Below are 10,883 nucleotides of genomic sequence, written 5' to 3'. Positions count from 1 at the left end.
GCTTCACTTCCAGTGATGGAGATCACAAGGTCTGCAAGCTGCAAAGGTCCATCTATGGACTAAAGCAAGCCTCTCGGAGTTGGAACACTCGTTTCGATGATGCAATCAAAACGTTTGATTTCATCAAAAACGAAGAGGAACCATGTGTTTATAAAAAGGTTAGTGGGAGTGCTGTCATTTTTCTCGTACTGTACGTAGATGACATTCTCCTGATTGGGAATGATATTCCCATGTTAACCTCGGTCAAGGTCTGGTTGTCAAAAGAATTCTCCATGAAAGACCTTGGGGAAGCATCCTATATTTTGGGAATAAAGGTCTATAGAGATAGATCTAAAAGGATGCTTGGCCTTTCACAGAAGATGTACATAAAGGAGGTGCTGAAGAGGTTCAGCATGGAAAACTCCAAGAGGGGTCTCTTACCCCTAAGACATGGAATTCATCTCTCCAAGAAGATGTGCCCCAACACATCTGAAGAGATTCAACACATGAGCAAGATTTCCTATGCATCGGCAATAGGAAGCCTCATGTATGCCATGCTGTGTGCACAACCTGATATAGCTCTTGCTGTGAGTGTCACAAGCAGATATCAGTCGGATCCAGGCAAGAAGCACTGGATAGCTGTGAAGAACAGTCTTAAGTACTTGAGAAGAACTAAGGACATGTTCTTGGTCTTTGGGAGAAGATCAGAGTTGAAGGTAGAAGGATGCACACATATTGATGATAGAAAGTCTACATCAGAATATGTGCAATTGTGGTTCAGTAAATTGGAAGAGTTCCAAACAACCGATCATTATAGATTCTACCTTAGAAGCTGAATGTTAAGCCGTATCTAAGGGTGCAGTGGAAACCTTCTGATTAAAAGTCAATTGCAGAGTTAGGTGTAATGTCATTAGATGCCATAACACTTTACTGCGATAACATTGGCACCATAGCACTAGCTATGGAGCCATGGTCTCATCAGAAGTCCAAGCACATAGAGCGGCGCTTCCATTTCATACGCGACTATGATGTAGAGGTGCAGAGAGTAGACTCCGCGGATAACGTGGCAGACCCGTTCACTAAGCAGCTAAGTCAGCAAAAGACTGAAGCCCACCTTGAGAAGATGGGCCTAAGATATATGACCAATTGGCTTTAGTGCAAGTGGGAGATTGTTAGATGTATGCCCTAGAAGCCAATTTGGCTGACACATTGTTGATTCTAGGGACAAAATTTTGTACTTGACTATTTATTATTGAATAAATAAAAGGCATCTTTTTCATTCATATTGTTTATGTGTCTATGAATCGTCCAAGAAATTAATAAGATGATGATACATATTCTCAAGAGTTGAGAATTTGAGCCATGTATCATTGGTGATTAATTTCTAAATGCTCCTGATCAATGGATCATCACGAGGACGGTGATCGATCCGATCAGTGCACAGATCACTTTCCTTCTGGATGGACGAGACTTGAGTCCACAGTGTAGGGACACTGAAGTGATAGTGCAGGTGCTTGTTAGAGAACAAGGGTACTGAGCGTGACCAAGACAAGAAGTCACTTGGATGTCTATCCACTCGTCAGTGACTTACTTGATGTTGCAGTAGTGTGACTGGTCCTTTGACCTGCGGTGCTTCGGCTACTCACAGTGAGGTTATTGTAGTTTGACTGCACACATACATGGTCTCTAGCCATATGGGTCCATGCAGTGTAGATTGGCTGCAGTAGGTTCACTGTAGGAGTAGGGTATGCACCTATAAGGAATCTATCGACCTTGATAGAAGAGGAGTGATCCTATGTGATTTGTTAGACTGAGTTCTAAGACCTTGGCCAGGGCAGTAAAGTGGAGAAAGAGTTTTCCACTATCGAACTCAAGTCGAATAAATCTTGACATATGACAGACGATGGGGTTTGACGAGTTGTCCATGACCTCCGTCCTGTAGGGATCCACGATAGTAGGACTGTATCACACGTTAACTGCACCTAGAGGTTCATCATTCCATTCTGCTGGGTAGCCACTACATGCTGCTAGGTGTCACTGGTGGATGGTGGGACTCATAGGGATTATCTTGATGATCGATAAACCCTAATGAGTTGAGTTGGAATCGTTCCAACCCATTGAAAGGAGTTTTCAATGATATAGTGATAGAGATCACAATATATCTCACTACCAGTCAGAATAGAACCTATGGGGTCACACACACTAGAAGTATTGACCGATCCGATGGTTGAAATCGTGATTAGGAATCACAAGAAATCAATTTGATTGATAAAAAGTTGAAGAAAGAAAAAGGAATTAATTAATTGGACTTGAAACAAGAATCCTACTTCGGGTAGGATTCCTAGAGTCCTAATTGGATTAGGACTGGGAATCCTAGTTGGAGTAGGACTGGAATTCCTATTTGGAATAGGATTCCTACAATCCTAATGAGATTAGGAATTTTGAATTTTGAATTGGATTCCTACTTGGAGTAGGATTCCTAGAAATCCTAATTGGATTAGGACTTCGGATTCAAATAGAGTCCTAATTAGATTAGGACTAAAATTAAACAAATCCTAATTGGATTAGGATTCCTTAAGTCTAAATTAATTATTAATCTAATGAATCAACATGACTCCTAATTGGATTAGGATTGAAGAGTTCAATTGAGTCATGGTTCATTCAAGTCCTAATTGGATTAGGACTAGCATAGATTGAACCCAATATGGTCAATCCTAATTAGATTAGGACTTAACCATAAGAGAGGCACCCAATCCTCTTTGGAAGAGGATTAGGGCAACACAAGAAGGAGGGATCACGCCCCTCCTCCTCTCCTTGTGTGCGGCATGAAGAGAGGGGCCGGCGCCCCCCTTCCCTTTTTGGAAAATCATCTAGGGCTCCTATTTTGGAGGAGCCCTTGATGGCTATAAGAGAGGCACTAGGGCCGGCGCCCTAGATGAGTCTTCTCCTCCTCTTCAAGCCGTGGAAGCCCCCTCTCCTCCTCTTTAGTTGCAGCCGCAAGCAAGGGAAAAGATCTCCAAGTGTTGGCGGCCTCCTTCCCTTCCCTTCCTTCATCCAACGCAAGGAACAAGAGAAGGCTGCGTAGAGGATCATCTTCTTCCTATTCTTCATCCTTCTTCTTCCTCCTTCTAAGCACAATCAAGAGTTGATTGAGAGGAAGGACATCAGCCATCAAAGCTATCTTTGCAAGGGAGCTAGCACCCCGGTGAGATAGAGAGCTTGGATCGGATCCTGCTTCGTGTGGATACCCGTAGAGGCCGGACGTTTGAACGGCTTCAAGCGAACCCTCTTCCAAAACCACGAATTCAGATTTGCGGTGATCATCTACCCGCGCAAGGTGAAGATTTGATCTTCCTAATAGTTTTAAAAGTTTTAATTCTTACCTAATTACGAAAGGTCTCGAAACAAGCGTTCATGCGATGAACGTCGAACTCGTGCATGCCGATTCCGCTGCCATCTGAAAATTTTTGAAATATCAGCGGCATGGGCGGGTTCCCAACAGAATGAATTAACATCTTCTCTCAAACTCCAAATTAAGACAAACAGGAAAGGGGATCTTCATTGACCAACGTTAGTCCACAAGAAAACTCCTATAGAAGATTGGCATGAAGAAGGTATATCTATGACCCCATCTTGTAGAAATTGAAAAGGATGAGCAAAGTAGATCTATTGTTTAAAGCTGTATTGAAGCATGATAGAATAATTATTTTATCATACAGCTAGTAGACCAGAATGTATGCTCATTATGTGACCTTGTGCAAGACTTCAATCTAACTTTAATTAATCATATTTTATTAATGACAAATAAATCATAATCTGAATTTTGATAGAAACAAATGTTTAAGATAAGTTGATTAAAACTTAGCTAACATATCTTATTGATAATTATCTTAAGCAAATAGGATCTAAACTAAATTGATCTTGAAAATAAGAAATTGATTTGACCTTGATAAATCTTTCTATTGCCTCACATGCTTGTCCTTGAACTATCAGGGTTAATGAAACTATCTCTTTAGTTCAAGTGATATGTGCTTGCTTATATTTAGGCAATCTCTTGAAGTAAAGTGACTCAATATTCAACTATTGTCTTACCTTATATTGAGTCATCCAGTTAGAAATAAGTTGGATGAATGCTTTGTATCTTAAAGAAACTAATGACCTTCCTTCAAGAAAGAAAAATGTGAGATTTCAACTTGAAGGACACCTCCACATAAGATACAATAAACATTCACATGCAAACAAGAGAGAGGATCTTCTTCAGCCAAAAGTTCACACATAAGAAATCTAGTTTGGCTTGAAGAATATAGAATGAATAGGTAATTTTAGATACCTCTCTCATAAATTAATTGAGCAAAGTCAATAACTTAAATCTTATTAGGGCATGATTAAATTCTTTAATTATTAATTTTTTATATCATGTCTATATATGTATTGACTGACTTATACTCTTAGGAATTGTTTCATGGTTTGCCCAAACTAAATTATTTCTTTGCCTATATCATTACCATGAAATACACAAGTATATGCTTAAAATTTTGATGTAAACTAACTTGTGAGAAGTTATGAATTCTTGAGCACAATGAAAATATTGTTTGCATGATATACATCTATATGATACATAAGATTATTTCTTTATTCTGCTCTTTCACGTAAATTACTTGAGAATAACAAAAAGAGAGAGAGATAAAGAAAAGAAAATGGATATTATTCAAGAGATGAAAAATCTAAGCAAAGGCAAGTACTCCAATCTCAAGAAAAAGCAAAACAAGCATAATATATTCGGCACATTTGGAAGGGATAAAATCCATAATTAATTACACTTAAACATGGAGAGTTTGGAGTGAACATTTTAACCTTTCTATATTGCTCATCATAGGGATGGTGCCAATGGGAAGGCTAGTGGTAGTACCCGGCACTATTTGACCCAACTATTCGGTGTAGGGCATATTAGGGACGGCACAAGAGGGAGGCTAGTGGTAGTACCTCGTGCCCCTTCCCAACTCCACCGGATAGGGAGCAAATAGAGTATAGAGCATAAGAAAGTAAAAATGAAAAACAAAGTTAATGAAAGTATATAAGAAGAATCAAGTCATTTTTTTTTATAACTTGAAAACACAATTTAAGGATGAAATCAATGCAAGATCATATTTAAATAGGGAGAGTTTCTTTGAAAAGAATTGATTTTGATCCTTGACATGCTTGTTCTTAGTATGTTAATGCATGACTTAACACATGGTATATTTTGCATATGGTATGATGTCTTGATTTATGGGTTCTCAATATTTTGTAATGTTTCATACTTGGACAATTTGATTGAATGGTTGAATTGCTACATAACATCTTTTGTTTAGTTTTATTGAAAAGAAATTTCAGATTTGTCATTCACAATCATTGTTAAAATCTGAAAGCTAAATAAAATTGTAGAAAGGAGAAGAGAAGAATATCTCTATTTAGGAAAAATAAATTGATATTGATCTATCTTTCTACTTGCCTAACGTTGATACATAATGTCCTAATACTTGTTAAAATATCCTTTATTTTGTATCGAAACTCAAAATTAAACACAAAGATTCTGAAAGTGCTTTAATATTATTGAAATATGTATTTTTCAATCGTAACAATTTAAGATAAGCTACATTGTGAAAGATACATATCTCATATTATGACTTAGAAAGCTTCTATTGAAAATCCTATGTAATTCAGAATTCGATTTTGTATAAAAGTTTAAACTCCATATGATTACTAAATAAAATGTTAATGTAAGAAAAACAGAATTTATTTTGATTGCTCCGATACGCATCCGAAACATATCATTTCTTATCTTCAAAGTATACTAATTTTGATTCAAAAGATGTGTCTTACGATGCTCTTGATTGCAAGTAAATATTTTTAAAATATATGACTTTATTTTAATATTTAAAAATTTATTGAGCTTCATGTATACATTGCTGAAAAACTATGATTAAGAAATTGAGTTCTATAAATATATATATTTCAACAATCATCTATATGTTTTTCTCTCCTACATTATTAAACACTTCTACCAATAGAGTGGATGATCTTAAAGCTAGAAATATTTCAGCTCACTCAAATGATTCTCAAAGAAAGAAAATGTAAATGCGGTTGAAAGAAACTAAGCTTCAAATGAATCATTTTCTGATTAATATTTCTATACATTTTCTCTAAGATTAAGAGAAAGCATAACTTGTTCGTAAAAGATTAGAAAGTAATTACTACAAATCTTGGAATAATACTAGATTACTCTACATTCTTGATATTACAGAATTTCAGTGTTATTCACGTTTATCACTAAAATCTGAAATTCAGCAATTAAAATGATTAAAGAAGAATGCATCTTTTGAGGGGGAGCTTTAGATATTTAATATCCTATCCCAAAGACACTTTATTTTGATGCATACTTTGAATTTTATGGATTGATTTTGATGGACCTCCTTATATTGCAAGACATGCTTTAATTACCTTGAGATGAGTTCTATAAAGGTTGTCTTATCTCAAACCTTAAGTCTTATGAAAATAAGCTGAAACTTATAGAAAATATATTTTTGAGATTGACAATTTTATTGAACATTATCTTCAAATTCTAAACTCTTAAATGGAATAATCAATTAAGGAGGAGGAAGAAAATTTCAGAAGGAGAGGTCTTATGGAACTTAATTGCATAAATCTATAACTAAAGGAGAGAAAGAATACTAAATGAAAAGTGATCCCAATACTCTCCAATATGTATCATTTGAAACTTAAAAATCTGAAAATCTTAACGAAAAAAGGGGAGAATAACGTGTAAAATTTTCTTGAGTATCTTTTGGAAAATCTATTTTGATATTCACTAATTAGTCCTAATTGACTTGCTCTTTAGAACTTCTATCTTGTGCCAATTCATTATTTTATGTATCAAATTGTGCTTATTTTCTAAAGGAATAAAAGAAAGTCTTTAAAAGAGCTCAAAGATGTATCAAAAATTGCACAAACTCATATTTTGGTATTTGTGCCCCAATGCTCTTATTATCATAAAAGAACTTTGAAGTCATTAAGAATTAATGATCCAACATGATGAAAATTAATTAAATTGCTCTCATGTTGATAAAATACTTAATAGATTGGGCAAAAGGTCTTAAATGGACAAGCTTTCATACTTAGTGAAGAGAGGTTAGATTTCCACTCATGGTTTTTCTTGAATATCATTAGTGGTACTTCTTGAATTAACTAAAGAAAGATTCTACCTACACTTGATTAGAAAACTATCTGTGGTATCAACTTAGAAAAACTTCTTGAAAACTATCTTAATTGGCTCTGATCTGTGCTCACTAATCTGATTCCAATATTATTGCCTTAAGTTATATGATTCATATCCCTGCAATAATTTAACATTCCAATCAGAGTACAATAAGGGAAAGAAATATTTGAGTGTTCTTATCTTTGTGCTTAATGTTTCCCTATCTTTTTGATGTTGTCAAAAAGGGGGAGAAATATCTAAGTATATGCAAATATCTATATGCTCATAATGCTTTATTACTTTGAATTGAATACAAATCAGCTTAAAGTTTAAATATGTTGATTGTGTTAAGCTGATTAAATCTAAAGCATTATCATGAAGTATGCTTTTTAAATATATATGTTTTCTACTTCATGCAACTTTGCTATGTATTACTTCTAGAAAACAATATCTTTTATATTGCATATACTCCAAGTTTTGTCATCATCAAAAAGGGGGAGATTGATGACCCATAGATTGATTTTGATGATCACAAAACCTTGAAGTATAGATACTAATGTTTATGTTGCAAGGAGAAAGATATTTATTTTGCAAGGAACATAGCAAGTTGGGAGAACACAAGAAGGCCTCCAAAGCTCTCAAGTTGGAAGAAAGCTACAATTTATTGGCCCAAGTTTAAAGTTCAAAGGATTCAAATTGGAGGAGTAAAATCAAAGGAAAAATTCAAAAGAATAGGTCTTCGAGTCGACTCCTGAGGAATTCGAGTCGACTCCAATGTTTACCGAGTTGACTCCGGAGAAGTATGAGTCGACTCCTAGGAGTCACAGGCAGAAAAGTCAGAGAGCAGTTTTCGGGTCTGAGATTCGAGTCGACTCCAGTGGAACGCGAGTCGACTCCGATGGTTGGTAGGTCGACTCCAAAGAAAGCAAGAGTCGACTCTCAGCGGAACACAAGGAAAAAGTCAGAGAGCATTTTTGGGATTCTGAGATTCGAGTCGACTCCCGCATTGCACGAGTCGACTCCGAGACTCCGCGACCATCAACAGACAGAAAACCAAGTTACTGCCTCTGAGATTCGAGTCGACTCCCAGACAGCTCGAGTCGACTCCAAGACAGCGCTACACCAAGATGGCAGAAGGTTGTGTTTCGCAAACTGAGAGCCGAGTCGACTCCAAGGAAGTTCGAGTCGACTCCAAGACTGGACGAGCCAAAAGACAGAGGATCGGGAGTTCGGGCTCTGAGATTCGAGTCGACTCCCAGGACAGTCGAGTCGACTCAAGAGGACAAAATTCAAAATTGGATCCACGGACTTCAGTGGAAGAGCCGACTCCAGAATTGCCAAGTCAGCTCCAGAAGTTGGCGAGTCGACTCCGGGTTAAGTCGAGTCGACCCCCAGTCGAGGGATGCACTTTAATTCAAATTTAGAACAGTGGCCGAGTCGTCTCCAGTAAAGCACGAGCCGACTCCTGCAACAGGCGCGTCGACTCCTGATCCCGCGAGTCGATTCCGATCCCAACGGTCATATTGTCAGGAGGTGCAGACTGGTTCCAACGGCTCTATTTTTATCTCTAACGGCTATATTCTTGTCTCCACGCCATCTAAAGCTATAAAAACAAGAGGAGAGCTAGGGGAGACAGTATGGAAGTGGGAGAAAACATTTAGGGAAGAGATTCCAAGGGAAATCTCCCATAAGCACAAAAGGGCCATCAAAAGTGAAATAGAGAGAAGAAGAGCATCCAAGTGTATCCCGAAGCTTCTTCTCCATCTGTGCGCTGCCTCGGTGATCCTCTACTTCAAGCAAAATCAGAAGAGGGTCAAGTAAAGAAGAAGCCGAGCTCCTTCATCTTCAAAACGCGATTAAGGGCTTCTCTTTACTCTATTTGTCTATATTGTTATATCTGCTTGTTTAAGAAGCTTTGATTTGTTTTATTCCTTGTTTTAATATCTTGTAACTTGATTCAATCAAGGGATTGAACCAAGGGGTTTAGGTTTGTTGGTGAGCCAAAGGGAAAACCAACGGGGTTTAGGTTTGTTGGTGAGCCTAGGGTAAAACCAACGTGTGAGGGTTTGATTGTGATCCCGGGAAAACAATCGGAGTGGTTCTAGTCGGTGAGCATGGGAAAACCGACCGAGTTCGTTGTGAGCTCGTAAAACAACAAGTTGGGTTGTGAGCTTGTAAAACAACCGGCTGTAATCTGTAGGATTATAGTGAAATTCTCAAGAGGTCTTGGGGAGTGGATGTAGGTGCTGGGATGCACCGAACCACTATATTTTTGTTGTGTTTGTGATGCTCTTTGTTGACTGACCTTCTCACTCACTTACTTAGATATTAAGCTTGCTTAACTCTTCTTCGTGCATCCTTTAGTTGCAAGCATAATCAATTTACTCAATCATTAAATTGAATAGCATACTAGGGCAAAATTAGACTAATCTTTTATTGAACCCGCTGCTTAATAGTTGATTAGATTAGAATCATACTCTTGCTAAGGTTAAGCTTCACTAAGCATCCATACAACTTAGCATAATTAATCTAAAAGATTAGAAGTAGTTTAAAAGTTTTTAAAAGACCCAATTCACCCCCCCCCCCTCTTGGGTTGTCACCTTGGGCAACAGGAGTTGAACTGCCTTGGAGTCGACTCGGATCATCTTGGAGTCGACTCGGCTGACTTGGGGTCGACTCTCGTATTCTCGGAGTCGGCTCGTTCACAGAGTCACTTTGTTTGATTTTCTGCCTTTCAGTCTGCTTTCCTCTGAGAGTCGACTCTAGCTTGTTTAGGAGTCGACTCGCCAAACGTTGGAGTCGACTCGAATTCTTCTGGAGTCGACTCGGTAATAGGGTCCAGAATACACTTCTCTATCCTTCTGTCTGTTACTCCTTGGAGTCGACTCGAAACCATCGGGAGTCGACTCGGTAAGCATCGGAGTCGACTCGGTGACAGGGTCTGAAATTCATCTTTCTGTCCTTCTGTCTGTTCTCAGTCGAAGTCGACTCGTAGTGTACCGGAGTCGACTCGAGCTCGTGCCAGAACCTCTGAAACACTTAGAGTCGACTCGTACTCTTCCGGAGTCGACTCGAGCTTCAGACTTTGGCTTAAATTAGTTCAATACTTAGCCAAATGACTTTGAACAAAGGCTCGATGCTATTAAAGATAAATTCACATATATTTGCCTGAAATACTAGATGAATTCATTAGTACAACTTGAAATATACTCAAATGCTTTGAGCTCATCAAAATTAAATAGGGGTATAACCAATCACTCCACAATCTCCCCCTTTTTGATGATGGCAAAATATTGAGTATTTGTAAAGTGAATTGCTCAACCAAAAGAAGATTTATAATAAAGTTTTGAAATGAATTCAAATGTCTAGTCATTTAATTTATCCAAAATTGAAAGGTATGAAACAGTAAATCTTGAAGTTAAAGCTCCCCCTTTCATTTGGAATTATATAAGCCTTCATATCATGCAATCAATTGTTTGGCTTATATGTGTTTAATGAATTTGCTTTCTTAAGATTTCAGATTCTCCCCCTCAACATATGCATTCAATTTTGTTTGGGTTCTCTGAATTTTCTTTTAATGTCTTGAAGCTTTTGATCTTAAATTCTTACTTTCAGAGGGAAGATCTGACAATTTGTTCTTGAGTATGATTCAACTAATCTCCGAATATCC

The sequence above is a fragment of the Phoenix dactylifera genome, unplaced genomic scaffold (assembly GCF_009389715.1).
Source record: "Phoenix dactylifera cultivar Barhee BC4 unplaced genomic scaffold, palm_55x_up_171113_PBpolish2nd_filt_p 002216F, whole genome shotgun sequence".
NCBI lineage: Eukaryota > Viridiplantae > Streptophyta > Magnoliopsida > Arecales > Arecaceae > Phoenix > Phoenix dactylifera.
This window is presented reverse-complemented; position numbering follows the sequence as displayed.